We start from the raw sequence: 24,676 nt of genomic DNA, 5'->3' as shown, positions 1-24,676 counted from the left end.
CGCATACAAAAGGCACACATAGAATGATATACGGAGCACATGGGGCACTGGCTCACTGACTGGCGCCTCCAGCTGCCGATTCGGCAGGTACGCAATGAATGAAATTGATATGTGCTGAGTAACGAGATTTATGAGCCCAACAGCCTTTTGGAAGCTCTTTGGGATCGGTGCTTCGCAGAGCTCCGGCACCGGGTTCGCTTCGCGCTAAAACAAGAATTTACTTTTCTACCCCATTTTAAATCCACCTGCTGTTTGTCTTGCCGGACTGCATTGTAGTCAACCACAGAAAAACGCTCACGGTGTGAAGGTATGCAAACAGAATGGAAACATTCGAGACTTTTGAGTTTGGGACCGTAAGTTAGAAAAGTTAATTTCCTTTTTTTTGTGTAACATAGAAAATCATGCTTTGAAGGCAAATTTGAAACCGTCATACATCAAGCTAAGGTGCGATCAATCCACAGCCTCCGTTCGGCTTAAGGGTTCAGTTGTGGTTATGGTGCGTAAACGCAGAACACACGCACAGCCTAGGAAAGCCAACCCGTAAACGCCCCGGAATTAGGGGTTGCCCGAAGTCAATCGATTAGATGTCACCGCGTCGGGTGTATCATAGCATCGGCATCTCATTCAAGCCTCCGGTCTCCGCTTGCAGTCCCGGGGCAAACTGTGAGCCACCCAGAAGCAAAGTGGTTCATCCCGGAGGGTTAGGTCGAGCACGACTTTATTTTTATCCTCTTGCTCTTCGAGGCGAGTCTCACTTCTGAACGCTCGGGTCGTGGCTTCATCGGTTGAATGAGCGAAAGGGGTTATCCAGACTGTTGCTGCCGGTTAGCCCTCCCCATTTGTCGGGCCCCCTTAGAAATGGTCTCCAATGGGACTGAAACCATTCGCCCAGCTAGCCTCCGGGAGATATCGATTCACTTTACTGGCCCAGGATAATCGGCATACCGCCTTCCAACGGACCCAGAGACCTCCCCGACCAACAACCACCCCCGCGACGGGGGTTGCTTTGATCGCGCTGCTTGAGTTACCAGCAACAGGGTGACAATTGCGTTCATGCGCAACACAATGGCGAGACCTGGCGTCCGTGCCCAGATCCGTGTCAGACAAGCCTTACAAAAAGGAATCGTAAAACGGAAACGGATTCAAATGGACGTTGCCGTGTGCCATTTGGAGGGCATTCGATCGGCAGTAGGGAAATGTATCCGGAAGTTTATTGATCGACGTTGGTGACTCCGGAATAACCGCATGTTCGTGCGCACAGGAAAGTTGTCCTAAATACATATAAATCTTCGCCACGTTCATAAAAACTGACAAATTAATAGAACATATTGGGAGTAGCAGAGAGTCCACGCTGGAAATTATTCGACCCCCGATATAGGATAGTGAACTCCATTATTTTTATGCTCATCGAGAATGTTTTAAAATCGTATTGATTGACTATGGAAAGTTGTTAACTTTTGCTGTAGTTAGCAATACAATGGAGTGTAATTACAGCAAAAACTGAAACAAAATTTAAAAAAAATTGTTACAATATTTCGTTTCGGAATAGTTCGAAGCCTTATTTTTGGAAAGAGAACCAATGTTTTCTTTAGAGGAACGGACAAGGCCGTATTTATATAAGAATAATAATTGTAACAAAATAGATTAATTAAAAATTACAGATATAAGAATAGTCAGTTTACATGTGCGCTTTTTATTGCTATTTTAAAACTTACCTTGCTATGAGTAGTAATAAACTAGTGAAAACCCTCGTCTGAAGGACTGTCCGATTCCAATTCCTAGGAGCAATTCTATACGCTGGCCTGCGTAACCCCGCTTCGTACGCACACCACAGTCAAAGTCACCTTCCGACGGAAGGGCTTTTGGCGTAAAACGCACAACCTACGAACACCAACCAAAATCCGCTCGAGCAAATCCCGACTGCCGCGGCACCCCCCGGGGATATTTATTTGTACCGCGCACAAACACTAGCTCCACCGAGCGAGCCCAATGCCCAACGTGATTCTGTCTGCTGGTATGTCCTTGCTTCACCAAGAGCTACAGGTAGACCAGGGATGGCACAGCGGGCACAAGATCTCCCCTAACCAGCGTACAGAGATCGACGGAGTTTGGAACTATGCTCTAATACTCTTGTTCAAAGGCGAGCCGATTCAATAAACAGTATTTGGTAGTAGCCAAACCAAACACAACACTACCGAACACTAGACCGAAAATCTCAATTTACCCAGTGCGTGCGTGTATGTTTGCTTGAAGCTGCAGACGGTGAGCAATAAAAAAAAAGGACCAAACCGCCGCTTGTTGCGCCGTGTTCCGTTTATTTCGCACACAAAGATACAAACATCATTTTCCGCTGCAAAGTTATGTTGCCGCAGCAGACAGCTGCGGGTGTATGCGTGTGCTACCGATAAGCGATATCAGGAGCCACCGTGCAGTTCTACGCGTTCACACACACTGATACATCACCGTACCGTGTGTAATCTGTACGTCGAGATGCACACTACGGCATGTCACACTTTTCGCCTTCAATGGACGATGGAAGAAATTCCCGGGGAAAGACAAGCGATCCCTTCGCTCTACTGCCAACTACAGCTGCCCACTAACCCACTAACTTCATAAACGGTTTGTTGATGGTAAAGTTCAGGCAAACCAATCAGATAGCATAAATTTCACTCTGCAGCACCCAACAAGTGGTCACGTTTCCCAATCGAAGTCATCACACTGTGTGTCTTTTACTCCTTTGGTCCTTTGTTCGGAATATCCTTGCGCCTGTAGCGTATGCTACACGTCACACTGCTCACTGTCTCACGTTTACCCTGTTGAACGCTAGCTTTACTCTTTCTCTCATTCGCCGCAGACCCATGCCATTTTCTCGCTCTGTGGCATGTACGTAAACTTGCTGATGGTGGTGGCTTTTCCCCCGTTCGAATAGCGTCTTTTGACAAGCGATGGAGTAGTTTTTGCGCTCACCTCAGCTAGACACAACCAGTAATTTGTTTTTATCACGCGCCCAGGACTACAAGACGAACTAGAAACAGGAGGGTGTACACCAATACTGCAATGGTTACGTTCGTTCCACGGTCCTCCGCACGGTGAAAATACTATTGTTGTTTTGTTCGTTTTTTATGCTTTCGCAACAAGACGTTCCGTCACTTGACAGTTGCCCCGTACGCGCGTGAGTACACTACCACATACGCACGCGCAATGAACCGTCGACCGGTGTTAGTGCACCAACACAACACGACCCCGTCGTCCTGTGGCCAGGATATCCTGCACCTCACTCTGAAGGGTGGCGTGAAATTGTTTGGCGTGTTTTGATAAAATGCCCTGCTGGGCATCACTTTAAATACAGTCCGCACTTGGCCCCGTTCTTCGGCGTTATAAAGCAACTACATTCAATACGCAGAGCGCACTTAAACCTTAAGCAGTCTCACCGAAACGTGGTAGAAAATGTGGTAAAGACGAAACCATTGGTCGCACAGCTCGACGAAGTGGGCAGCTCCAGTTGTTGCGGGAAAGATGACGTCAATGATGCAACACCACTATGCTACGAAGATGATGCACCCTTTTTTCGCATTACAGCTCAAATCGAACCGTCACAACGCATAGCCTCCGTTAACCCGAGATGCACCCATCAGTTTTGCACGGTGTTTGGTGGAAAATCTGCCGATAAATCGCTACTTCAGGCTAAAGCTTCGTTCGATTCCAATCACTCGCTCGAACAGTTTAACTGTCAACATGTTGCACTCGCTTGCATAATGCAAATACTTATGACATTCTTATTCGCATTTTGTTTTGATTGAAACAATACACAAAGAGCCAGACGTGAAAGGACATTCAATCGCACTGTACTGTTTTCCTGGCGACTACACTTTTTGACAGCTCCCAGTCATAGTAGACGCAGAAGCTGCGAACGCACACGCATACTACCACATGTTCAAAAAGTGGCAGAAGCACGGCTTCATTGAGTAGTTCAATGTCATGAGGATAGGTCTTAGAATTCGAAGAAATCAGCAACAATAGAAAGCGGCCAGAAAAAGATAAACCGCTTGGAAGAACATTATTCAGTTTGCAGGGGGTAGATGAGTGATGCCAAGCCATAACCTCGATAAAAAACATCCACCGACCGAGCAGCAGCGGAACTGACAGCTTGTGATACTAGCAGCTGCGCACTAGCGGCAGTTGACCGGCTACAACATTGGCGCTCTCTGGTGGCCGGTATTGGCGAAAAAGGTAATAACATTCAAGTACAATTGTATATGTAAGTCTGTTTGTGCTTTAGAAATTCATACTTGCCGTTACACTACCGTGGATCGATACGGATTAAGATAAACTACGCGGCTTTTACAGTTTCCTTAAAATAACTTGAAAATTTTCAACAAAAACTGAAAAAGTTTATCCCAAGTCATTGGTGATGAATTTTCATTTAGGCGTCCATGCACTTGTTTCACCGTGATATTCTCCTAACCTAAACAGCAATAAAAGTATAATCGTGGCTCCAGAGAGGATCGAACTCACGACCTTCGCGTTATTAGCACGACGCTCTAACCAACTGAGCTATGGGGCCCACAGTTCAAAAATAAACGCAAACCCACACGGATTGTGGAGCTGTCGCAGGACAATATAAAAATATAAATAGCGTCGACGATTTCGTCGACCATATTTATAACATTTATGGTATCCAATTATATTAACCTGGTATGGTATTTCAAGAAATGAAAGAACTTCAAGCTCAACATCACTCAAATGAAAATATCAACAACAATTGTAGGGTCCAATATTCTACTCTATATTGGTGTTTAATGGGTTTAAAAAAGGATTAATTGTTATTAAAACTAATTTATCTATCATTTCCCAGAAATTCGAATGTATCTGACCAACTACATGGTAAGAGGGAATGCCCTGCATAACGGGGACTCTATTGGTTTTCTGTAGGTTTCAATTTCCTACCTCGTATATTTTTTCATGTTTATGAATATTCACTATCCCATCGTTCTTCAAAGACATTGAAAATTCCCAGTACATTATTTTGCGGAGTATAATAAATATTTCATTATCAACTATCTGACAAAAATGCGTGACAAAGTTGGCTCCAGAGAGGATCGAACTCACGACCTTCGCGTTATTAGCACGACGCTCTAACCAACTGAGCTATGGAGCCCCCACTCTTGATTCTCAGAATTCGAGATTAGAATGCTTATTTTAAATAAGATAAAACCACAGTCATTATCGTAAAGTGAACTCATCTGAGTACTAAGCTCAGTGTGTAATACGAACATCTTTGTCATCGAGGATTCTAGATTTCTAATAAAGCGGCAAATATATTATTTCGATGGGCGCACTTGAGCGCCTCGTTAAAGTAGGTTCCTAATCATTGCGACCGTTGCTTTAAAAAGAAACAAATTGAGATGCATCATTATTACCCTAATTCGATTTCACGGAGCAAGTTAGAGAAGGATAATCCGAAAAGGCACAAACGTGAAATAGAAAGTGAGTGTAGAAGCCTCCGCTCGTTTCGCACGAATAAATATACGGCATAACATCATATTTAGTATGAATTATTGATTATTGTGTGCCGTCATGTTATTCATCAGATTTGACCTAAGATTTGTTCGTAGAAATCCACATCTTACATAACAGCGTGCAACGGTTTCGTCATCAAGAGCACCCTTATCCGACAGGGCATCCTGTCGTTTCATTAGCCTGAATAATTGATAATGCTTATCGGAAGTATGCCACCGAGTGAGTCCGAGAAGCATGAATTTCCGGCGTTTCATACATTTTTAAGCAGCTCTGTAAAGTCGGCACAGTGGGCCACGCATCATCAGGAATGGCAGGCAGATAGGTTAACGTAGCTAGAGCCGGTTTTAATGTTGGATCACTTCAAGGTATCAGGTTCGAGGTATCATCTACCAACGATACAGATAATCAAAACAACAGAAAAATAAAGCGTTGCTGTCCGATATGCACACACCTGAGGCGTACAGGATTCTACTCCCTAGCATGGCGCAGTGGAACCAGATCTGACCAACGCTAACATTTCTCCCACACTACGCAAAGATTGCTGAACAGAATCTTTCGGAAAACGAGAATTCAATTAAAACTTTTCAGTAGCCTCGGCGGTCGGCCAACAAACGTACGAGGAACGGTAGCATGTTTGAGGTTGAACCAAACTGAAAGGCTACAGGCGTGCCAAAGGGTTAAAGAATTAAAAGAAAACAAAATGACCGCGATGCTGGTATCGGCCAAAGACCAACGCAAGGCCAAGGAGGCTGATTGTAAGGTTCAGGACAACGGTTGCAGCTGGCCCCAGCTACGAAATAAGCCGGCGACGCCCGCAGTATTACACTAACCTGATCGTTCGCCCGCTGCACTGCCTCCCCGGCTGGTCGGGGATGTATTTAATCAATTTTAGTTTAATTAAAATTCACTTCACCGAAACTGGATTATAACTTGAGGTCCGTGGTGGAAGGAAGGAGTTTGTTTGAATTTTGTTGCCTTTCTGTTCGGTGTTGGAAGAGATTTTCGATACCCATGACCGCTTGCGGTCTATCTCTATCACAGGCCGTCTTTCATGCATAGTTTCGTGGCAATTGTTGCGTTGTTCGTCGGTTTGCACTAAATTCGATACTTGTTTAATTACAACAAATGGGAAAAGTGCATTTCGTATGCCTTTTGTGAATTACAAACCGGATCAATGAAATGTTTCTTAACGTTCTATTTAATAAAGTTTAAAAATGATGTATCAATAGAATTCTGTTTTTTTACATCGATAAGAGTACTTGCACCTTATCGAGACTCCGTGGCGCAACGGTAGCGCGTCTGACTCCAGATCAGAAGGTTGCGTGTTCAAATCACGTCGGGGTCACAAGGTGTCCGCTTTTGATGTTTGATCTCTAGGTTTTTGTATCGTCATCGACAACGGTGTCTATAAAAGTGCAAACAAAAATAATAACGCCAGAGATCAACAAACATACTTACTTACTAAAGAATGTGTCTCTCTTTAGGTTAAGGGAAAAATGAAGAAAGAGTAAATACCCTATCCTCTTAAGAGTAAGTGAATACTTGTTCGTGTTACTCTGGTAAGGATTCTTCAGTCACTGACTATTAAATTGCATTTGCAAATGGTATGGTTTTTTTATGTTAAAAAGTACTGTAATAAAAAAGCGATACAAAAAAAAATAACGTGAGGTAGCCCGCGCAGGAGCGGCGCGCGCACGCACGCACGCACCCTTATCTTATTCTCCTTCGAGCCGGATTTGAACCAGCGACCTATGGATTTCTCTTACTTGCACTTCCACCAAACCTCTACAGTCCACCGCTCTACCAACTGAGCTATCGAAGGTTGTTGAAAACGGCAAGCTGTGTTTCGTTCACCGCCAGGGAAAAGGATCTTTTGCTGGCTACTCTTGCCGCGCGAAGAGATAGACAAAGTTGCTCCCCGAGATTTCTTTTATCAAAAATAAATTAATTAACTTTAGCACCGTCGTTTATCAGCTCATTACGTCGTTCAACGGACAAAGTTAATTAAGTGGCTTGTATATTCAACCATTCAAACACCGACATCATCGACCACAAGACGTGGCACTGGTAACAACCTAATTGTTAATCCTCTCCTAGGCAAGCGATACTTTCGATGGCCGTGCTCCCTCTGCGATGCGCGATGCAAACTGCTTGCGTTAAGAAGATAAAAAAAACTGCTAACCCCCAGTCGATTACGTTGGAAACTATTTTATTTACTTTTCAAGTTTCACTCTTAGCTTCGTGGCTAAATTGAAGTAAGGCCGGCCAAACTGTACATCAGGAACTTCGCACAAGTTCACTAAAGTGGAGTTTTATGGGCAAATATTATCTGCTATATTTTCACCGGGCTGAGCCGTATTTATTAACTCGATTACTTAAGGCTGACCATTAATTCGCTCACAATCATTATCATAATTATTTTAAATTTATTTAAAAAGTGATTATGAAATAGAATATAAATTTTTGTTTATTTACTTATCTTATGATGAAGTGTGCTTACAAAATAATTGCTTTTCAAATAGTTTAGATTATTATGTTTCGTAGATTAGAAATCGACTAATGCAAGAATTTCTCACTATCAGAACGTAGAGCAACAAGGGAATGGTACATCCATTGTTTATTAAACTAACCTTCCTTTCAAAAGAAACCACTCGTTAGTCAGCTACCAGCGCAGACTTCAAAAAATGGCACGACAGGGCGTAGTTGAAAATGTTTCACGATTAATTCCCGCTTCGCTCCATTGTTTGCGCGGCAATCGCGAACCAATCGATGCCAACAGGGCATGAAGGGCTTAATCCGGGCTCCGGAATATGGACAGTTGCCATGATTGGCCAGGAGTGCCAGGTATGCCCAAATAGCTGCCCAAGGTTGCCGGCTGCAGGGTGCCAAAGTTTCGCTTAATCCCCTGTTTCCGGCTTTCGCTTCGGTGTCGAAGGATTTGCCCGATCGTAAGGCCAAATGGACAAATGGGTGCCTCGCTGGGTAGAGCTGGTGGTGCACGCCCACTGCGCGGAGTTGTAATTGAAATTCAGAAGATTAAACACTAATTATTCATTCATTGAATCAACTCCAACTTCGCAAGGAGCGGACGGGAGCTTTCGCTGTGCCCTGTATGTCCTGCACGAAGGACTGGCATGGGTCAGGGGCTCGTTGGGACCATACCTTTACCGGGGTAATCGAGGACTTGTTCCGCATGTGATGCTCGGCCGCGTGACTGACAACTCATTTGCACGCCCACTGCGCGGAGTTGTAATTGAAATTCAGAAGATTAAACACTAATTATTCATTCATTGAATCAACTCCAACTTCGCAAGGAGCGGACGGGAGCTTTCGCTGTGCCCTGTATGTCCTGCACGAAGGACTGGCATGGGTCAGGGGCTCGTTGGGACCATACCTTTACCGGGGTAATCGAGGACTTGTTCCGCATGTGATGCTCGGCCGCGTGACTGACAACTCATGACGACGACGACGACGACGATGGAACAACACGGGCCAAATGATGATGACGGCGATATTTCAACCACCGTGTCAGTCGGTGGCAGTTGATGAGAGGCAAATTAATTTCCAATTCACCTCCATGTCCACCTGCGAGTGCCATTGTCCTGACGTATGGCAGAGAAGACATTTTGACACATTACTGTACACATTCAACGCGCTGACGAGCATATTTCCTGCGAGCCCCGTGCGCCACGATCGCCAGCGCCATTTCGGACCGGCACCAAATGTTCGTTAAATCGGCTTTGATTTCTAAATTTTACATGTAAATTGGTGCACGCTCGTTCGACAGGACAGGCACATTGTACCCGTTTTGCATATGCATGTGGGAGCATTATGCTCACACGTACAGCAGTTGGGGAGCAAACCAGAACCTACATGTGAGACGGCCATTTTTTATACAAAATGAGTGATTTTCTTTTTTCGATTCATCATCTCGCAATTTAACGCAATCAATGGCAGTGCGAGGATATTTTCTGACCAAAGGTGTCCCATCTGGACCATCATGAGCCTGAACTACCGTATCGTAAATTTAATTAAACACCTATTCATAGTGGCAAATTTCTCGTACGTGGCCAGACGTTAAGCTAACCCTTGATTTCAACGCCGAGCCCCGTCGATTATGGGACTGCAGGTGCCGTATGCCACTTTGGAAATACGGTAGGTTCAGCAGGTAAACTTCGTCCTTACTTCGGTCTCGTTCGGAACGGTAATCAACTCGCAACCGGCACAATCTCTGGAGAATTGTGGCAAAATGTGGAGACCATAATTGGAAGCTATCGCTTCGACAGCTGCACGGTGCTGGCCGGGACACTGTTGGCCGCAGTTGACGCAATTATACAGCTCGCATAAGTTGCGTCCGATTCTAAACCGGATGGCGGACACGACCTACTCGTAGGCGACCAATCCTTCGTCCGTTGATGGCGTTTAATTCGGTTTGTTCAAAGCACAGGAGCGGCTTAACGCAACTCTAGCACCGATTCGAACGGCTCCGTCCGACGGGAATCAGACGCTGCGAGGGAGCATAAATTCATTTTAGCTAATAATATTATTTTATCATCACCTCCGTCTCCAGAGCTGAGAGGTTTGATGTGGCACCCAGTATGGTAGACCATGATTGCTGGTCGATGTTTAAACACAATTAGAATAGGCCAGAAGATGATTATTGATCCTCCAGTACAGATGTGTAGATGATTAGTGTTGCTTCTTTGTGCTACTTGTATAAATACAGCGTTGGATTTAATCAAACAAGTTAAACTGTCACTCTTATCTTTATTTTGTTTTCTTTCTTTCAAAGTAAGGAATAAACAGAGCATATATAGTTCCTCAAAAATAAATAAAAAATAATAGGCCACGTTAAGCTTTCTCTTAAAACCAGGAAAATGGTTGGTTTTGAAGTGGATCTTACCGTCTTTTGTTAACCAGTAACTTAGAACATTTCTTGACTGAACTAGTGGATTTTTCCATCGCCGAACTCCATCTTTGGCCGCTTCTAATTACCAATTCTACGCCGAGAGATTATCTTTGCGTTGGACTTACGTAGCGTCCAAGTACCGTTGCAATACATCATGAATGTGTCCTTTTGAATCACCTAAAACCCGAAAGAAGTGTTGGACAACTTCTGAACTTTCGCCTAAGCCAAGAGTAACTACAAAAGGATCCTTCAATTGCACTATTTTTTCGGTTTTTGGGGTTACCCAAGTCCTTGTAATCGAGCACGGCACCATTCAGCTTGCGACTGGAACTTTCTGCCCTGACAGTTTGTGGCAGGTATTCCGGGACCGGTTTTTGTGGACAAAATCAAAAGTACGGCGGTCGGTACTTTCCGTTGTTTGAACCTCAAGAACTTCTGTCCGGACGCTTGTCCTGTTGAGATCGGTACAAAGTTGAAAGGTTCGTAAACAGATCCGGCCCCAAAAAAGAAGCGAGGATGTTAAACCAAGCCACAAACTAGGCATCAAGGAATTAACCCCTTCGGCTAGCGGCTTTGCCCTTTGCCGTTTAGTGTCTGCTGTTGTTCCCGCCCATTCTGGACCTCACCGTCTCCACAAAAAGACCGGAATCTGACTTTTTCTCGGGCCGTAGCAAGCGCTGTAGCGGCGGCACCCCTTCGGGGCAACGGGACGAGAGTTAAAACCTTTCAACCTCTCGTACCGTTACTAATGTGTCAGTCAGTTTTTCCCATGATTAACTTTTCCATATTTAATGAGTAAAATGTTGCCGAAGGATTAGCTTTTAAATGTGTACCATTTTTCCGGCACCGCTCGGCACGGCTCGGTTCGGGTTGTCGGTTCCACCGAATCGAGGGCCACCGCATCAAAGGCTCATCGCCAGAAATTCTGCTCCTGTCGGCTCCTGATGAGTAGGATTCACATCACCTCGGGGCCGGAGCCCACCATCCGGCGAGCATCTTCCCTTGCCCGCGACTTTCCAGAAACCGGCTTTCCGCTACCGGGACCAATCCAAGCCAAAGCGTCGGATCGCCGTGGTACAGGAGGTGAAATAAATTAAAATTGTAAAAAAATTTCAATCGGAAAATCCTTCGCCGTCTCTCATCGCTGGTGTGTTTGGTGCGTATTTCTCGAGCGCGCTTTTGCGTTGGATTGGAATGAAAATTTAATACATTTTCTTCAAAATTATATTCACACCAATTCTCCGTTTCGCCGACGCACCGGAGTTTAACGTTCACACCGGCTCCGGAGGGATGCTGTTTATCGCTTTTGGAAGGAACGAAAGAGTTATTATCGACCACAACAACGATTTACTGTTATTATAATGTTCCGAAGGGATCTCCGATAAGCTTGTGCTAGAATTTAGAATGCTCCAATAATGTTGTCCATAAAATTGTTATTTTTTTCATAAAACCATAGCATTCAGCTATAACGGTTATGAATTTCAACAATCTGCCATTCGCTCATTACCCTTGCCTAAAAATGCTTAATGGCTTCACTTACCCTTTAAATGCTTAGCAATTTGCCGTTATTTGTGTTTCTCCGTTCCCATTGGCGCTACTTAGAATAAATTGAACACACATTCTGGGTCGCACGGACACGAACATTGCACACGTCCACGATTTCCATGTTGTCCACGTTGGTTTAATTTTCCACCATCTTGCCAACCCCCTGGTTTGGATGATGAATTGCTCCGATGTTTCCAGCGCGCCCATGACCCGGCTCAGGCACACACACACACACGCACGCACGTCACGTGCATTGGAAATGAGCCGCTAAGCTGATTAAATATAATTATTCTGTTTATTGTCGCGCGAAATCGAAAGCGTTGCAAACTGACGGTCCTCCACCCGTCAGCAATGCAACGGTGGTCATCGTGATGTGTGATGCGATTACATAGTTGCTGTCACAAAGAACAGTCGCCGTTCGAAGGAGATTTGCCACTGTCATGACGATTGCAACGTATGTGCCGCGAACGGGTTGTTAAACTTTGTATATAGACTGTTTCATTATGTCTAAGCACGATTTTGACAGATCACTACTCACTCCACATGACGTTTAAAGAGTCAAACTCGACAGATTCTTTTAGTATACACTTCAACTTAAAAAACGGTGTATCATACGTCCAGGTTTCCTGAACTTTTGTGAAAATGCGAAGCATTTCTCCAGAAAAGGGAAAACAGATTCTGCACAAATGGTGCACTCTTCCCAACATTTCACTGAGTCAGTTGGCAAAACAGGAAAAATAAGCATTGGAGCGGTTCGAAACGCAATAAGGAAATTAAAAAAAGAAAGCAGCTTTCAGAATAAAATGAAATTTGGGTGAAAAGCGGGTCCTGTGAATGAAAATTTGGACCAAAAAGTCATGCGTGTTTACGCCAGTAAGAAAAGTGCCTCCGTCCGAGATGTGGCTAAAAAGCTGGGATCAACTGCGAGTATCGTCCATCGTGCCAAAGTAAGATTAGGTCTTAAGACATACAAGAAGCAGAAAAAACCGAAACGGAGTGCAAAACAAGCTACACCCCTTAGATCAAGAGCCCGTGAATTGTATGATCAATTGCTTCATGACAAACGAGTTTGCGCCATCTTGGACGATGAAACTTATTGCAAATTTGACTACAAAACTCTTCCGGGTCCTCAGTATTACACTGTTCTGGATCGCTAGAATGCTGACGATGCAGATACATCCATTTTTACTGAAAAATTCGGAAAAAAGGCAATGGTTTGGCAAGCCATTTGCGAGTGTGGCAAGCATTCCGAACCGTTCGTGACAACAGAGACGATGAAATCCGAAATTTACATCCTCGAATGTCTGAATCAACGCCTACTGCCTATGATTCGAAAAAATAAAGACCCGGTACTATTTTGGCCGGATTTAGCATCCGTGCATTACTCCAAGGATACGTTACTTGGTTCCAATCCAACGGGGTCCAGTTCGTTCCGAAGGAGATGAATCCGTCAAATTGTCCACAGGCAAGACCGATCGAAACTTTTTGGGCACTTACCAAGGCATACTTGAAAAAACATGTAAAGCCAACCAACACCATTGAAATATTCGCCAAAGATTGAAAGAAAGTGTCCAAAATGATTGCAAATCACTCTGTGCAAAAGCTGATCCGTAGTGTTCGTTTAAAAGTTCGATCATTGGCATACGGTTAACCGGAATGTAATTTTGTAAAAATGTACTGTTAAGTAAGATAACAAAGCGTTAAATACAGAAAGAAAAATGGAGTTTGCTTGTAATTTGAATTTTTGGCGTTCATTTAAAATCGTGCTTAGACATAATGAAACAGTCTATAAAATACAACCGAAGGTTAGGACCGCTGCTCTGGGTCGAACGAACGCGGTTCATAATTGTTATTTAACGCTGAAGCATCAGGGTTGTGTTAAAGGACATTTTTGAAAGACCCATTTTAGTACGATGCGACAAATAATTTGAGATCAAATTTTGACAATTTTGTATGATAAACCAACCGGTTGTCTATCTTGCCTTCCAATAATTGGACTTTTTATTGGACACCCTGTGTTTTTGGTATAAATTTATCACACACAATTTAGCGCAGTAACATGATGTCCGTTTTTTAAGATTAATTGACCGATTTTTGCTTATCTATTATGTTGAATATCTCACCATTCGAGAATTTATAGATATTGATTGCCTTTACCCACCAACACCAATGTTTGGAATTGTGTATCATTGCCAGTTCCCTCTTAAAGTAGCCCGATTTCAAGCTGTCATGAGTGTGCGATCACGTAGAAACATCTTGGCCTAGTGGCACTCTTCGGTGGCGGGTTAAAAAGCCACACATTGAAAGGAAATTTTCCTAATCATGAGCATGCCCATTCAGCCAGTGAATGAAATCACTTTTGCCGTTTAAATATGGCCACAGGAAGGGCCCGCATCAATTTAGCGCTGAATTAATTTCATTCGAAAAGTTTTCCTTACTCGGTTGTGCAACACTTTTCTTTATCCTTTTCATACACTCTGCGGTGGTCTGCAGGTTCGTGGCACACATATGGTTACCGGCTAGTTGAAGAAACGGTGGGCTAGGTGCGCTTGGAAGGAGGACATAAAGAAGAAAAGGGCCAGTAGCTTTTGGGCAGAATGTCTGTATGCCGCTTAAAAGGCTTTGCATGACAAACTTTCATGAGTGGGTTGCTTTTTCACAACCAAGTTCACAATGCTATAACTCGCCTAGACCAGTGTGCTTCGAACACCTCGGTGCTGGCCATCGAGAAGTGTCCTTTATGCTTAGCTTAGCGATACTGTATGCTGCCGGTGGGCACAACCGAAACCTGCACCGTCGAGGGATGCGAATTAATTCAACATCAAACAATGCCCGAGGCGAGGACACAATTGTTTAACCACCGCCGACCGTCGGTCCGACCATGTATTCGTGTGGCCGAAGCAACAGTATAGTTATGCTGAGGTCGCGCAACACGGTTCTGGGTGGTAGTGGGTGGATGCCACCGCCACCGAGTGGGGCGACCACAAGGCGGACCCGGTGTGGAGGCTGGCCCATTTTTGGGCCAGCCTACCCAAAAGGCTTCCCTCTCGATAGCACTCGGGCACGGGATCAGCTTGTCGGCAGCGAAAACAACCCGCGTCCCCCCATCCCGCCCGCCAGAAATGTACACGGACCCGGTGGCCGGTGGCGCCCGCGACCGACCGACCGCCGCTCATTAGGGTGCAGTGAAAAGTTTCGTAATTAAATTAAAATATGTTTCAATCATGCCGCCAACATCCCGGGCTGCCGGCCCACCGACAATGATGAGGTTTTGGTTGAGTGTTGATTTTGTTGCCCCTGCCCGCCCGGCCCCTGCGCTGAGCCCGCTAGTACCCGCAGCTAATTTTATGGATCATGGAGCCAGTCGGCCGCGACCGGCCATAAGTCTACGGCGGAACGGTAACTTCTCTGCTAATTATGACCCCTGCCAACAGTGATAGGATTTTATCGGTTTTTGATGAACCATTTTTCTGCCGCTTCAGTGGCATCCCGTACCAAGGATTGCGCTGCTTCCCAGCGCCTGGCTCCAGCTGCAAGATTTTCCCGGACTCTCCCGCCTCCGACTGCCACCGGGATTCGGTACGGTATCTTCTGGCTGGTCGGTCGGTTTTCGGGCGAACGGTGCACCGGCGCTCGGGAAAGTGATACGATGTGCGAAATGATTTGTTTAACAAAAACTTTACCCAAATAGACGGCATGCGATACGTTATGCTTCCGTTCCGTTTACCCTGCCCCCCTCCGCCACGGGGGATGGTTTGGTTCGGCGCAACATTTTACCTAAACACTCCCGGAAACAGTTGGCGATCAAGGATGTGTTTGGGCTATTAAAAGGCGGCCAGCTCGATGCGCCGCGCTCGTAAGGAGTGTGCTTTGCGGTGACTACCAGGCTCCTGTTGTGCGCCGCAGTACGGCAAAGTTTCGCCCGCCAGCCAGCTGGTCCGGGGGCCCCGAGAAGGACTATGGATGATTAAAGGACCCAAAGGTGGAAATGAACTACATCCATTTTCCAGCCCGCCGGAAATCGGTTTGGACAAGCTCTGTTTATGCAGCGCGCTTAGAAGATGCTGTGCCACCTTTCTTTCCGAGGCGCAATCAATTTGGAGCCGCATGGAAATGAGTACAGTTCATAGCAATGGCTGTATGGCTGAGCGCGAGCGTTAATTTGAGAGGCCAACAACGCGCCAATAAACAACGCTCAACGGCTCGCCTGTTGTAGTCACTTCAAGTCAGCGAATTAGTGTTTGATGCGGCAAATGCTGAATGAAAGAAAAACTGCCATTAATTAAAATAAAATCGATTTTAATTTGATAGAAACGATTTTTCGGACAAGTTTGCCAATGCAAAGAGGGTCCTAATTTCCTCCCATTTCTTAAACAAAATTAACTACACACACTGTTACTCGCCTGCAAAGCAAGACTGATAGCACTCCACTGAACTGAAAGCACTCCTCCTTGTGATGATCTATGAAACCGCCGGTTCGAGCACATCGAGAAGCCATCGGTGGCTTCCGGGCTTCGAGTTCCCCCTGCTGCGCCGTCCCTGTGTCGCACCCACCAAACTTTTCTCCTTCTTTGGCAGCAGATGCGGCAAAGGTGCGCCGTACGATTTATGGGACAATATTTTTCAAACACCAAACAACGTAAAACACTGCCCCGTAGCGTTGGGGCCACAAGCAACAGCGCTCGTGGCAGCAACCCCCAAAACCGCACCGGGCCGGGTCCATTTCATTTTCTCGGCGGCACGGACAATTTACGGAACCATTTTCCCGGGCCCGGGCCAAAAAACAAGCACCGGTCAACGAGCCGCTGACTGCCGCCTCGGGGCCGTGGTTTTGCGGAATTGAGCCAAACATCGGTTGTTTATTGTTTATTTATTCACTTATCAGATTAAACCAATCCCGAGCACCGGCGGCCGAGCCAACGAAATCTGCCGCAGGCCCAAGCAGCCAGGCCAGCCAGTAGAGAAAAAAAACAACCAAATAAAAGATGAACCATTTTGTTTTGATAAGCCGCGACATAAACGCAAACTTTGGCCACACCAGCACGTGGGAACGGGGGCCAGATGGGCACCCTAATGCCATGCCGTTGCCGTGCCACGCTTCCTGGCGGCCGAACGCAAACACTTAAAGTTGTCTATTAATTTCCATTAGTTAATCGCTAATCTGTTCCATCTTGTGCGAATGAATTATTTCGTTCCATTTGTCAACGCGCTGGCCATTCGGTGGTGGTACACACTGTCCTTGTGTTTTTTTTTTCTATTTTCAGTTTATGTTGAGCGCGTCCTGTCTTCGGTTTTTGAAAGCGCCCACCCTGGAGCTGACGACGGAGACGCATGGTGGTGACCGGTCCTCCCCGGGGCACAAGATTTGACTTCGGATAAGTACACAACCGTTCGCAAATGAAAAGTGCCGAAAGAAAAAACGGTGGGTCTGTTTTCAAATAAGAAAATGGAGCAAAATGCATTAAAAGTGACGGTTGGGCCACGCCGGCGGGTCAGAGATTCGCGAACCAACCAACAATCGTCGAACAATACCAGAGCCCCGCCCCTGGCTGATACGGATACACGCACGGTCGGGCCGGGTCGGGCACGGTCGGAGTTTCTGTAACACGTGAGCCCGCCGGGCTAAGGTAACTTCATCATTATAAATTATTCCGTCAGAAGCACAGTTCGTATGTTGAGCGAAATGGAATTAAATTATGCCATTTTTTGCGCTCCCGCAGTTCCATCCGTCGGCGTGTGTTGGGCTGCCGGATACGGCGATGTCAAATGTCAATTTTTTATGGCTGGCCCTTCGTCCTTTTTTCGGCGAACCGAAACACATTTGAATCATTCGCACTACCCAAAGTACCGGTACTACCGGCCTTACCGACGTGCGGGCATTAATATTAACAGGTACATTTGCTTTCTCGAACAATTAGAAATATGGGCGTCGTGATGGGGACTTTGTAGCGATTTTCTTCACATACCTAGAAGCGTCCTGGAGGCCATCCATTGAGCAAATGAAGAAAGTTCAACGCAAACGAGTTTCGTCGCGCTGGCTGTTTATTGCCAATTAATGGAATGGAATTGTTACAACACATATGAGAACAAAGATTAAAACTCATTTGTGCTCAATTTCGTATCTTCCTTTCGGTAGATATTTAACGCACTATGCGTTGTAGCAGTGAACCATAAGCTATTTGAAATCTTATTCTGACAGCATTTTTGAAATACAAACACGAGAAAGCAGCAAATGCTAGTCTCTAATATGTTACCACAGTATAATCTGACCCGATTATAGCATCATGGTTGATTTAGATAAGGCTTCGAGATGAACAGGGTTCGCAGTTGAGACGCATTAACGTATCTGACGAAGCATTATGAAGCGAAATTACTACCGGCAAAACTAGTGCTTTATGGAGCTTCATTTTTCGACCACAAGAGAATCTCATCACTCAACGTCAACGTAAATAGTGAAGTGCTGCAGCGCCGGCAGCAGCAGCGGTGCCCGTTTCTGCTTCAAAGATTTATCTTTCCGGCACCGAAACTCTCCCTAAGGAAACTTACCTCACATTGCTCATATGCTCCGAGGGAATCATTTTGCCATTTAAAATGCTGCGGGCATGCTCGAGTTACTCACCACCACACACAGTGTAGAGCGGCAGTTGAGGCATCAAACGCACGTAATAGTCCGAGCTCGTCAGGAATGCATGAAATTAGAATGCAAGACTATAAAAGCATCCGCACACTGATTCCGTCAGCAAGGATCAAGGTCTGAAGATGCTTTCGTCACAAAGGGCGTAGGGACTGCTGATGAATGGGTGCACCCTGTGGCTTTCGGTCCACCGGTCGCCGGTCGTGCCGGGGTACACAATGGGGAAGCATTTATTAATCTGATTTTAATTTAATGCACCTCAACCCAGAGCTGCAGTAAACCCGCCCAACTTGGGTGGCATGTGCCGTTGCAGGAAGCGCAAAAGTGTGGCGCATGAGGTTCACCCCCGGTTTAGTGTGTGTCAAAAGGAGATGCTGTACAGGGCCCATTAGCCCTTCAAATGTTGGTTTTACAGGTGACTTGCCACCCACTCTTGCCACACTGTGCAACAGACGGAAAGCAACTACCGAAACGGCATACCGACTGCGCCGGACAAAGTTGGACCTTCTGTGTGGGTATGGGCAGACGAAATGAAAATCTCATCTGTGTTTAATTATGTCCGTCCCACAAAGCTGGGAGCTTAACTGGGAGCGTGTGGTTAGACATCCTTGAAAAAGACGACAGATTGTAAATACGTGACACAACTATGCAGAAAGAATGTGCACTACCTTATAAGTCTGAAACGAAGGGCTTAATGAATGGAAAGGGCTTGATAGTTGAGCAATTACCAACCTCCTTTGGGCATTTGGAATTTAAATAAAATGTAATGTTATTACGGTTTAATGGCCAATTAAGCCTTTAGTTGATTAAGCACCATATTTTGACGGCAAGGAGTGGGCAAACAGGACTCAGATAAAAGTCGCACAGATACGTTGAACATCACGGGGATTTAACGTTTTGATCTTAATTCTACCTCGAACTCGAAACAGTTCTATTCGTTCGATGACGTGACGTTCTTTTGAGAATTGGCAGCTATTGTGAGTTTCTTTTTTTTAAATCGTATGGGAAACTCACATGGATTTGGATACATTTTGGTTTGACAAACGGTCACGTATGATCACGAACATGCTACGGTGGTAGATGCAAATCAGTTAAATTTTAATTTAATAGACATATTTACTTAAAAATCTACTATCAAAACCTAGCTTAAAGCAACACATTTGGCAATCTAAATAAAACAAATTCGATCTGCCAGAGGACGGAAGGGCACGAAACGGCAAAACCGACGACAGAGTGGCCGAATCGAATAGCCTCGATCGAGATTAGTCTCAGAAACATGCCCTCCCAATGGATGTCTTCCGCCGGCGTAAAGCAGCTTTTCCACTCAATCTAAGCCGTTTCAGGGCAATTCTTATCCGGCCACCGCGGCCTGCACAAACCCCTTCCATCCCCGCTGCTTCTAGGCCACGGCAACTCAGTGGCCGGCTCGTTCTGCTCCTTCCCCATTACCCAATCGAAATCGGACAATTGAAAGCTTAAGCTTTGCCGAAACGATGAAAAGCCGGACAAAAGATTATCTTCGTTTCTGATCTCCCGGGATGACCGCCTCGCAGCATATTGCAATCAAAGAGCGGAGCGTGGGCTAAGCTTGGTTACCAAAAAAAAAAAGAAAACAAGATTGCTGTGAGAAGTAGAAATGATGGCGCCAAGTGTCACAGCAAAAGGTTTATGCTCGAAGCAGCAGCAGCAGCAGCAGAAGACGCCGGGAAAATTGACGGCAACGGGACGGGGCCGGCGAACGCGATCGGAACGATGAATGATTAAAAGATTACGAACTTTCCAGTATAGACTTCAAAACCAAGGACGAAGATTTGGTCGGCAAGAACAGACAGACAGCAAGTCGGACAGGGACATAGGCCCCCGCGGCAGCCACGTCCAATCTGTGAAAGAAAATTGCATTCGAGCGGATAGGGACTTCTTGGAAGAATTGAACTTCTTGGGAGCAGCACCCCGCGGAAGTCCGTGCCCACCGAATGATGGGGCCAATAATCGCGCCAGAAAGCGGAGGTTGTTACTTGCTCTAATCATTGCTCATCATTTTCCTTTAAATGCCACTGTCCGCACAGCATTCGAGCTGCACCGTTCTTTCGTACTTGTCCGTTGTTGTTTCAAGTGTGCCAGAAACTCAGCTCAGATGCTGGTTGACTTTGATGTCTTCGAAGCATCGCAATCGTTCCGTCGGCAGATAAAGGATTATCCGTCCGGGGAGCCTGGAGTGTCAACGGTGTCGGGATAATATGCATTTACGGCACGATTTCGTGCCCCGAATGACAAGATCATTAGTCTCGCCTGTCACCGTCTTCATTATTTATAACATTTTTCCCAGTCTCCTCGTTTCCTCCATCCATGCAGCACACCTTTGAAAAAACGTATGTGAGTGGCCAAAGCTTAGTGAAGTAAATCATTGGAAGGTAAAAACAGCCGTGCATAACTAACGATGAGAGCCTGCGAACGATATTGCATTCGCCGGCCTTACTTCGTCGGCATAGACAGTGTAAAATCAACCACCGATGCACGTTAGGGAGCAATGCCGTCAATATCAAGTAGTAATAATGTTTACATTAACGAGCAGGAAAAATGAATGAGGCGGTCTCATCCGAAACAAGTGTATCAAACAGTGGTCAATATATCTATATTTTATGATTTTAAACCAAATTTTACTAAATGAAAAATTACATACGAGTTTTAGATTACCGTAAAGCGTTACGATTTCATTTGCATCTTTTTTATGGTATGTTAACTAACATATTACAAGGTTTTAAATTTCATACGGAGCACGTTTAACACCATTTGTCAAATTTATAAAAAATCATAACAGTTGCAAAAACAGTTTAGATTTATTGTAATGGAGATTAATTACACTGTATGCGAAACTCACCATCAACCGCAGGCGAACCTCTCATAGTGTAATCGATTCTCGATTCCATTAACTACCGCAATGTGTGAAGCAACAGGACCGGCTCGGCTAACACATGCGGCCAGGATACGGCCACAATCCGTATTCATCTTGGGTGCAATTTGCAGCAGCCAGCGTTCGGCAAAGACAAACCTTATTTGCCTCTGGAGTGATAAATTGTCGCTGTAATAAATCGATTTATTAACAGCATCAGCGTAATGGCCGGAAGGACGTGCTTCGCTGTTCCCGTCGTTTTTGTTTTTTCTTCTTCCCAAACGACGATCCGTCGGAATCGTCGTGGAAGACCGGCAAACCGTCCCAAGGCCGACCTCAACCCATCCATCGCCGGTGTTTGTGAATCACTGAGTCTGTTTGATCTTCAGCTAACCAACCGACGGCACTCGTTACGGGAAAATCGGCACCACTTTACCGTCTTCTAGAACCCGCTCGCCGACCAGCCTGAGTGCCAGTGCTAGCGAGGGTGCGAAGAATAAATTTACATAAAATTTTCCCGCGTAATTAGAAGTGTAATGGAGGTGCGAACCAATCTCTGCCACCAGCCCCGTTCCGCGTGTTCTTCGGGAGGGGTGCGCGAAGGACGCCGAAGCCATCACGCCGAAACCGCTCCATTCGTTGGTGTTGATTTGCAGCATCTATTTACATACCACTTTACGGACACCTCAACGAACCTCCCGTGGGATGTTCCGTAATTATATCAAGAACACGGAGATTATCTGGTCGATGACTGGCCTGTCTTAAAGATCGTGCGACTTCTTCCCCGTCGTTTCAGCCCGCGATTAGTGGAGTCCTTGTCGGGTCGTCGGGTCGAAATCTCGGTTTATAATGTAACGAAGCCCTGGGGTCGAGTATTTGTGTGAAATGCTAGTCACAGGAGTCATCAGCAGTCAATGGCGCGCTTATGTCCGTACTATTGCATGTCGACTCCGTAGATGAAGCCGGTTTGAAAAATGTTATATTTTCACTAAACTAAACTAAACATTTTCGCGTTACGTTTGCATTTCAATAAGAAAGCTATAAACACGAAAGATAAAAATTAAACCACATTTTTAAATTTCTTTTAGATATGTAAAACGGTACAAGCTCCTCGCAGAGTGTTGGAACAGTGTGAATTTCAACATTGATAATGATTTATTTTTTTCTATTGCTTCCTAAGATAGCTGGGAAAATATCATGTGCATCATCAGCGCCATTACGTGTTTCAACAACGACAGTTTGAGCTGATAATAAGTAAAAAAGTACAGCATATTAGGAGTGCATAAATGCGTTGTAAGGTTTTAAAAAAAAACAATTCAGTGTATGCTCAGTACTGTTTTATCAGCAAACCTAGTGACTACCTGTCCTAAGCAACGGGTGTTGATTTTTGTGTCACTTATAAAAACGGAACTGTTCAACTCGATTCAATGCAATTCAACGATCGTCGATCGTCTTCCGCATTCGTATGTTGATGTGAGTGATATGTTGTTGAGTGATTGGCCGGTTATTATGATAATTAACGCAAACGATTATGTTCAACTTCCATTTTGCCAATCAGAGAGAGAATGAGAGAAGTGATGAACACCGCAGCAACAACTTTAGCTGCTTGAACGAGGATTAGGTTCTCAACCGGTTTCAGTTGTGATCAACAACCCAATTGGTTCGCGAGTTTCATTTCGGACGCTTCGTTAACCTTGATAGGCGGTTCAGGAATTTCGTGATCCTTTCGCTTTACGTACTGCGGTACACTTTTAAGTAAAAAAGTTTATCGATTGTCAGCATGGCTCGCTGTTGGAGCTCTGCAATAGCAGCGTTAGGCATTGTTTAACAGAAGCCAACATCAAATAAGATGTCCCTCGACGTTTGGTTCTTCTTAATGATCTGCTATGGCTAGCTTTTAAGTGAAGGTAGATCAAAACGATTCTTAAAAATTGTCAATGCCATTGAGAAGAGTGCAAGTGCATTTTTGTTATTGGTACCACAATACTTCCGAAAAGTACCGATTTGTTTGTTCGCAATCAGAACACAACTCTGAGTTCCTAGAATTGGTAATCCATTTCCAAGCCGTGTTGATGGAATCCCACATTCTGATTAACTTGTTAGAAGCTTAACTTTTATGAAGCTAGAGTATGGTTCACGAATTTTAGGTTTTCAGATATTTCCAATATGTTTTGATTGAAAACTGAATTGTGCTTTTGTGTTAAATATACCAAATCTGGTAATTGAATTATTGTTATCTCCAAGTCTGTGACGTAATTTCAGGATGAATTTTACATGGACCTATCTTTTGCATCAGTATCAGATCTTTATTGAGATTTCTTATGCAAAGTTCCTGAGACAGAATACCTCAAAGTGTGGCGATAATTACTCCTACGTATGATAGAATTAGCTGCAATAGGAGAAAAAGGGAAAAGTAAGAGTTATCTTTCCTTCGGTCTTTGGATTTGTCGTATTTATGTTGTTTTACATAACGTGTTACGCTAACTGCGCGGTCCACAGGGCACCAGGTGCAGTTAGGGGATCGCCTTGTGGGTAGTCTCGGAAAAGTCCATGGCCCGAGAACACCTGGGACAACTGGAAGTCCACATGTAGACCCAACGCGCAACATCAGGAATAACGCGACGAACCCACCGCTGGTATCGGCTAGTTCCGCATCAGAGTCCTCCGGACCCACGTCGCTCGGTCGGTCCTTTTCACCACATCGGATCGGCAGCGGATGGTCTCCTTCGACTTGCAATCCACCCAGAAGCCGATGTCAACGCCCGCGTGCTGGCGCGCCGCTCTGTGGCTGCTAATGACGGTGTCTCCGTCTTCTCGAGAGTCAGAGACAGGTGTACCGTCCGGATGAACTCCTTGGTAGCTACCTGGCTGCTTCTACGCTGGTGGCCCGTACGACAGGTCGTTAGCGAAGTCATCGCTTCGATTTTACTAGACCAAAGGCAACGGCTACTGCAATTGTTCGAACGCACCACTCTTCAAAGGACCAACCGTTCGCGAGGAGCTCTTGCGATTGAATATTCAATTCAGCTCTATGATAATCTTCCACATACATGAACACTACGAACGGCGGTGAACCAGTGCTGTATAGTTTTATATTTTGCTGTCACGCGGTATTCTGCTACATATAACCCCTGTAGCGTTGTTGGAAGCATTCATTTTAACATGATAATTACGGCCG

The 24,676-nt window shown here is 45.2% G+C and overlaps 4 non-coding genes across 4 annotated transcripts; 1 reads left to right on the top strand and 3 right to left on the bottom strand.

The window, feature by feature from the left end:
• Window positions 1-4,490: 4,490 nt before the first annotated feature.
• Trnai-aau (transfer RNA isoleucine (anticodon AAU)) lies at window positions 4,491-4,564 on the bottom strand. Its single transcript has one exon. It is a non-coding gene; the product is annotated as a tRNA-Ile (tRNA).
• Window positions 4,565-5,084: 520 nt separating this feature from the next.
• Window positions 5,085-5,158, bottom strand: Trnai-aau (transfer RNA isoleucine (anticodon AAU)). The gene has a single exon. It is a non-coding gene; the product is annotated as a tRNA-Ile (tRNA).
• A 1,635-nt stretch (window positions 5,159-6,793) lies between these two features.
• Window positions 6,794-6,865, top strand: Trnaw-cca (transfer RNA tryptophan (anticodon CCA)). The gene has a single exon. It is a non-coding gene; the product is annotated as a tRNA-Trp (tRNA).
• Window positions 6,866-7,241: 376 nt separating this feature from the next.
• On the bottom strand, window positions 7,242-7,342 carry Trnay-gua (transfer RNA tyrosine (anticodon GUA)). Its single transcript has 2 exons — window positions 7,306-7,342; window positions 7,242-7,277 (listed from the first exon to the last, which is right to left on the bottom strand). It is a non-coding gene; the product is annotated as a tRNA-Tyr (tRNA).
• Window positions 7,343-24,676: the final 17,334 nt, after the last annotated feature.

This window comes from Anopheles cruzii, chromosome 3, assembly GCF_943734635.1.
Source record: "Anopheles cruzii chromosome 3, idAnoCruzAS_RS32_06, whole genome shotgun sequence".
NCBI classification, from domain to species: domain Eukaryota; kingdom Metazoa; phylum Arthropoda; class Insecta; order Diptera; family Culicidae; genus Anopheles; species Anopheles cruzii.
The sequence above is the reverse complement of the archived record's forward strand: the minus strand, read 5'-3'. Positions and strand labels throughout refer to the sequence as shown.